This window comes from Lactuca sativa, chromosome 6, assembly GCF_002870075.4.
Source record: "Lactuca sativa cultivar Salinas chromosome 6, Lsat_Salinas_v11, whole genome shotgun sequence".
NCBI lineage: Eukaryota > Viridiplantae > Streptophyta > Magnoliopsida > Asterales > Asteraceae > Lactuca > Lactuca sativa.
In genome coordinates this window covers 12,440,028-12,446,927 of record NC_056628.2, presented here as the reverse complement: position 1 = coordinate 12,446,927, position 6,900 = coordinate 12,440,028, and positions in this window count along the sequence as shown.

Here is a 6,900-nt window from a genome sequence, read left to right as displayed (position 1 = left end):
TACATGTTAAGATTTATTTGGTTATTATTGTCGTATTGTAAACATTTATAGCGTTTGCCTTTTCTTTTGTCTAATCGGATATTGTTATATCCCATTTTAAAAATAACATTTAATATTTCAATAATTTCTTAATTATTGACCCCTTTTTTGTCTAAAAGGGTAAATCAGTAACGACCGGTTATAGACACTAATTAGATAAACCACTGACCACTTTCAATGGTCACTAATCCGATAAAACAGTGACGACTTTTATTGGTCACTAAGTAGGTAAAATAGTGACGACTTTCATTGATTAGTGACAGCATTTAGTGACGAAGTGGGTCGTCACAGATTTAGTGACAAGTATATTTTAGTCACTGTATAGTGACCATATTTATATTTGGTCACTAAATTGGTTTGTGACGGACCTATAGTGACGAAAAGTGACGACTGGAATTTTGGTCACTAAATCATTTAGTGACGACTCATTCTATTGTTAGTGACCATTTCGTTTTGGTCAGTAATTGACATTTTTTTTGTAGTATATATATATATATATATATATATATATATATATATATATATATATATATATATATATATATATATATATATATATATATATATATATATGTCACATAATTTTTGAAAGCTTTTAATTTTAGTTTTTAAGAAAAATACCCAAGACAAAATAGTTTATTTGGTAGCATTAGTTTTTAATTTAAATAAAAAACTTTGATTTTGGAAGTAGGTTTGTTTACTATTTGGATAAAACCGAATTATCTAATTGGACAATTTGAGTCAGATTATTTGGTTCGAATATTCTGGTTGTGGATTGGTTTTCAATAAAACCGAATTATTATTTTGGATTTCGAATTAATTTGATTTTTGTTTGTCTTGTATATTTGTGGATTTATGGTTGTACTATTTTCAAACATAAACAATTGTTGGAGTTTGTAAGTTCTATGTAGTTATCTGAATGATTGTTAAGGGTTTTTTGGAAATTTCAAATCGATTAACCTAGGTTCAACAAGTTTATTAAATATGTTGGTTTGAGAAAACAATAAACATGTCAATCTGATTTCAACAAATTTATTAAATTTTTTAGGTTAGGTTGAAATTTTTTAACCTATTTAATTAAAAATGTTATCTCGATTATGACCCGACATAACCTATTAACACCAATAGACGTATGTGTTTAACTAAAAATGTTATCCCGATTATGACCCAACATAACCTATTAACATCAATAGGCATATATCAGTAGTCGTGCCTCCTTAGACTGGAGGGTATGAGAGGGATGTTTCCCTCACTTTTTGTGGGCCACATCACCCTTTCCCTCACCTAAAACTCAAGGAATTGGTGGGAATCTCCCTTCACTATTTTTAAAAAAGAATTTTAATATATTTCATACATATATTATACTCATTTTGTAGGGAATTAAAAACCATGAATTTTGATATATTTTTAAAAAAATTTAGTAGGTATATAATTTTATAAATATTAAAAAATATAAAAATTAAAAAAAAAACCGTCCAATAGCATGAAGAGAGAGAGAGAGAGAGAGAGAGAGAGAGAGAGTGCGGCACCCCTTCCCCCGACCTCTTTCCCACGGGTTGCTTCCCTCACCCAAGGGATGGTGTTCTAGAGGGAGGGAAGCTTCTCTCACCCATTTCCTGCTATGATACCGTCCAACTTAAAGTAAAGCAACTACTACACACAAAAAAGACCTTTGAAATGTGAAAACACAATCATCTTTAAATTTTGAACTTAGATTGAAAATTTAAAATCCATTACCGATCAAATCGACCAAACACATTACTTGAGTCAAAAAATAGATCAAATCCATATGATTTATCATGAAAGAAAAATAATGAAAACAGTAATAAATCTTAAGAGAACATAAATACTAAAACAAATTGCTAAATGAAGCAATTTTGTTCAGCATTACCTTTACCACATAAAATATCTATCTATAAATCTTATAAAGCTAGCATTTTTTCTTGAACTTCATGCATTTGAAACTCACATGCATTTTTCCTTTCACCATATTAATTTGAAACTCCCCTGACTTTTTGTAACACCCCGAGATTCAAGTGCATTTCTTTCACCCTTATTCTTTTCCAATTGGTCATGATTAGTCCTTGAGTGGAGGGAAACTAGCAAGTGAGTACGCTGGGCGTACTAGAGGGGTACGCTGCGCGTACTCATGCGCTTAGTTTGGACACGGAGTCGCCAAGGTACGCTGGGCGTACCTAGAGTTACGTCGGGCGTACCCGGCCCAGGAGCAAAAACCCTAATCCCGTCTTGTGCACTATTTAAAGGGTGCTAAGGCTCATTTCTCAGCCTCCATATCAGTGAGTGAAACCCTAAGAGAGAGCCTCCCATCGTCCTTAGTGTGTGTGAGTGTTATTGGAGCTAATTGTGTTTTGGTGGCTTAGTGAAGAAGAAGGAAAGGAGCTCTTGGAAGATAAAGCTTGAAGTGCCAATTTGGATCTGAGATCTACAGAGAAAGGGGTTACACTTAGAGGTATAAAGTTCAAAACTTTCCTCTTCTTTTGGTTGTTGTTGCATGTGCCATTTCTAGGGTTAAAAACCCCAAAGGTGGAGACTTTATGAGTATAAGGTGCTCCATCGTCCGAGATCTGTCCCTTTTCAGTGGTATTAGTGATTTAGAACCATAAAGTTTCCATATTAGTTGTTAGTTTGAGGTCATGCTTGAGTATTAAGCCTTCTAGAGTTAGAGGATGGAATATTATGGGAGTTGGTGGCTTGTTCAGCCATGCAAAGGCTTAAAGTCATCAACTTTATGGATTAAGAGGCTTAGATGTGGTCAGATCTAGAAATTGGACGTGGGTCTTAACTGTTTAAGACCTCAAGAGCTAAGGGGCTGAAGCTGGGGAGTATGTCGGGCATAATCCCAGTACGCGCCGCGTACTGGGTGGCGTTCTCCGATTCTGAGAGGCAGCCGGGTATGCTCAGCGTACACATCTGGTACGCGCATCGTAACCCGAAAAGTTGACTTTTGGTTGACTTTTAGGGTATGGTCTATTGAGGGGCCTTTTGAGTCATGAGAGGGGTAAAATGGTCTTTTACCCTTCTGAGAGTGTCATAAGAGGACATAGTCTAGCCTTTGAGAGTTATATTAAATAGGGTATTTATTTCATATGATTAGGCGGAGGCTAGGCCAGCGTTTACCGAGACAGAGATTTACCGAGATACCAGAGGTGAGTCTTCTCACTATACTTTACCTAGTGTGGTAACAGAGTCATGTGACAGTGTAATTTAGAGCTGTGTGCTAGTGTATTTGCATGTTATTTATGTGTTGTGAATTATTGTGATACGTGATATGCATGATTTAGAGTTTACAGAGTAGGACTAGTGGGTCCATAGAGTTAGGGCCAGAGGGCCCACAGAGAGTTGGGGCTGGAGGGTCCCACTGAGACACATTGACCAGAGGGTCAACAGAGTTATAGCATCGAGTGGCTAATATATGTTAGAGTGGTATTTTGGGGAGCTCAGTAAGCTTTATGCTTACAGTGTTACTTGTTATGTGTTTCAGGTACCAGTGATGACCGTGGGAAGGCGCCGGCATGATTCGTACACACACACACATGGGATTTTATGTATTTCGATCTTGGGGGATGTTTTGTGAAACAAGGATATGATACAATGACATTTTATTGATAAATGTGTTTGGAAAATGTGAAAAATTGTTTTAATTTTTACGGTGTTACAAGTTGGTATCAGAGCCTTGGTTTGAGGGATTCGGGTGCACCTTCGGGCGTATCTGAACTCAAACTGAGGATTTGAGGAAATTTCGATAATAAAATAGTTTTCAAAAGAGTAAAAAGAGCTTTCGAGACAAAACAGAACAGAGTCGTGTGTACGAACAACCAGCGCCCAAATGGTGATTTCCCAAAATACCATTACAATAAGTGTTATGAGCTATGATATGATATGTTATATGATGAGTTATATTATGCATGCTAGAGTAGAGTAGGTATTCTTATTAGGACTAGAGTGGCCTGATATGTGATGCCTTAGTCTAGGAGTCTTGCTGCTAGGGATGCTTCAGAGTGTTTAGATAGCAACAAGGAAGTTATGAGAGATCTGCTAGCGAGTATCATATGATTAGAGAGAGTAGAGTGCTTGGGATTGGGACTCTGGGATGAGGACTTGGGGTGAATGCTGATGTGGTGTGGACGGTAGTATTGGGCCCGTACTGCTGAAGACACCGGGTCAGTGCACAGTCCAAGTAAGAATCCTTAGAGTAACAAGAAACAAGTAGGGTGGAGTATTCGAGTGTGAGTATACTCGAGCAAGTCCCTGATATGTTTTTATGTTGTATTTCAGAGAGAGGGTGACCATGGTTGGGACATGCCACACACCAGAGAGCAACAGTACGAGTGACGAGGAGATCCGTAGGATCATCCACGAAGAGGTGGCTGCGGCCATCAGGGCAGAGATACCAGAGATGTTCGGGTCTATCAAGACCACACTGATGGAGACATTTGATGAGAGATACACTGCTCTTTCTGAGGCTGCTGTTGTTGTGGCCACTGCAGCTATAGTTGCGACTAGGCTGCAGGGTGGTGATGCGTTGCTGTTCCGAGAGTTCAGCAACACAAAACCACCAGAGTTTGACGGGACCCAGGACCCGATTTCGGCGATGAGGTGGATTTCAGACATAGAGGGGTGTTTCTTTACTTGCTCATCTCCAGAGCATTTGAGAGTCCGGTTCGCGCTGAACCAGCTTCGCTTGGGAGCGAAGGATTGGTGGAAGTTTGTGACGGCACACTATACGCCTATTGAGCTTGCTGCAGTGACCTGGGAGAGGTTCACTGCTATGTTCCGAGATGAGTACGTTCCCCAGGTGGAGAGGGAGCGTTTGGCCCAGTAGTTTCTGACCCTCAAGTAGGGTACTGAGTCTGTTACAGTGATTACGAGGATGTTCCATGAGCGGGCGATGTTCTGCCCAGAGCACGTGTCCTCCAAGTAGGAACGTATGAGCCGATATCTAAGCATTTTGAGGAGGGACATACGAGAGTTCGTGGCGAAATCGACGTACCGGACATTTGCCGAGCTTCAGGAAAATGTCCGGAAGAGGGAGATAGAGCTGGAGACCTAGGCTAGGGAAGAGGCTGAGTCTCAGGGGAGGGATCAGCGACCGGTGCAGTCTCAGTCGGTAGCCAAGCAGGCCAAGCCCGCTAATTCGAGGCCAAGGAGTCATAGGGGCCGCACTTGTGGCAAGTGCAGCAAGAGCCACAATGGGGTGTGTAGAGCAGGGTCTTGCTACAAATGTGGCAAGGAGGGGCATATAGCCAAGGATTGTCCCAAGGGGTTTGCAGTATGTTTTCACTGCAACCAGACCGGACACCAGAAAGCAGAGTGTCCACAGCTGCGGGGATCAGTACAGGGAGCATCTCAGGGATCTGCCCCTGCTGCTATCAGAGCTACTGAGAGCCGGCCAGTGAAGGCCGAGGCACCGAAGGCACAAGGGAGAGCCTTTCAGTTGACCGTGGAGGAGGTCCGCGCAGCGCCCGATGTCGTGGCTGGTATGTATTCTTTCGTGTATTTACTTTGATGTTGATATATTGTGCTTATATTATGTTATGTGTAGGTACTTTTCTTGTGAGTTCTGTACCTGCCTTGGTGTTATTTGACTCGGGTGCGAGTCGGTCTTTTGTATCTTTGGCTTTTAGTCAGCACATCAGTGTAAGTCGTGAGGCATTGAGTCGACCTCTGAGAGTTTCCATAGCTGACGAGAGGGCGGTGTATGCCACAAAAGTGATCCGAGGGTGTGTACTCGAGATTTTTGGTGTTGAATTCCCGATTGATTTAGTTCCTATTACGATGGGGGGTGTCTGTGTCATCATGGGCATGGACTAGTTGAGCATATTCGGAGCGGTTATCGACTGCAAGCGACAACTGGTGACCATACGAGACCCTAGTGGGGGAGTTCTTACAGTGTACGGCGAGGGTACACGTTCTGGGTCAGCATTTTGTTCGGCCGCTAGAGCGAGACAGTGTATACAACAGGGCTGTAGGGGCTTTGTAGTGTATGTGATGGATATGAGGATTGATTCAGAGAGACCGAGGTCAGTTGATGAGGTTCCGATAGTGCGTGAGTTCCCGGACGTATTTCCAGAGGAGTTGCCGGGTGTGCCTCCCGTGAGGCAAGTGGAGTTCAGTATCAATTTGGTTCTGGGGGCCACACCTATCGCCAAGGTGACCTATCGCCTTGCGCCTCCAAAGATGCAGGAGTTATCCTCGCAACTTCAGGAGTTGCTGGGGAAGGGGTTTATTCGGCCGAGCAGCTCGCCGTGGGGAGCGTCTATCCTTTTTGTCAAGAAAAAGGATGGTTCACACCGGATGTGCATTGATTGCCAGGAGTTGAACAAGCTGACGGTCAAGAACCGTTACCCGTTGCCGAGGATCGACGATTTGTTCGATCAGTTGCAGGGAGCATCTTGGTTCTCCAAGATCGATTTGAGGTCTAGGTATCATTAGGTGAGGGTGCGAGATGAGGACATCCAGAAGACAGTGTTCATGACTCGTTATGGGCATTACGAGTTTGTGGTGATGCCTTTCGGACTCACCGATGCACCGGCGGTGTTCATGGATCTCATGAACAGAGTGTGCAGGCCGATGTTGGATCGCTCGGTGATCGTATTCATTGATGATATTTTGGTATATTCGAGATCCAGAGAGCAGCATGAGAAGCATTTGAGGGAGATCCTCGAAGTTCTGAGATCGGAGAGGCTTTATACCAAATTCTCCAAGTGTGATTTCTGGTTGCGAGAGGTCCAGTTCCTAGGGCACCTCGTTAACCAGAAAGGGATATTGGTCAACCCGGCCAAGATTGAGGCAGTGATGAGTTGGGAGGTGCCGAGGTCACCCACCGAGATCAGGAGTTTC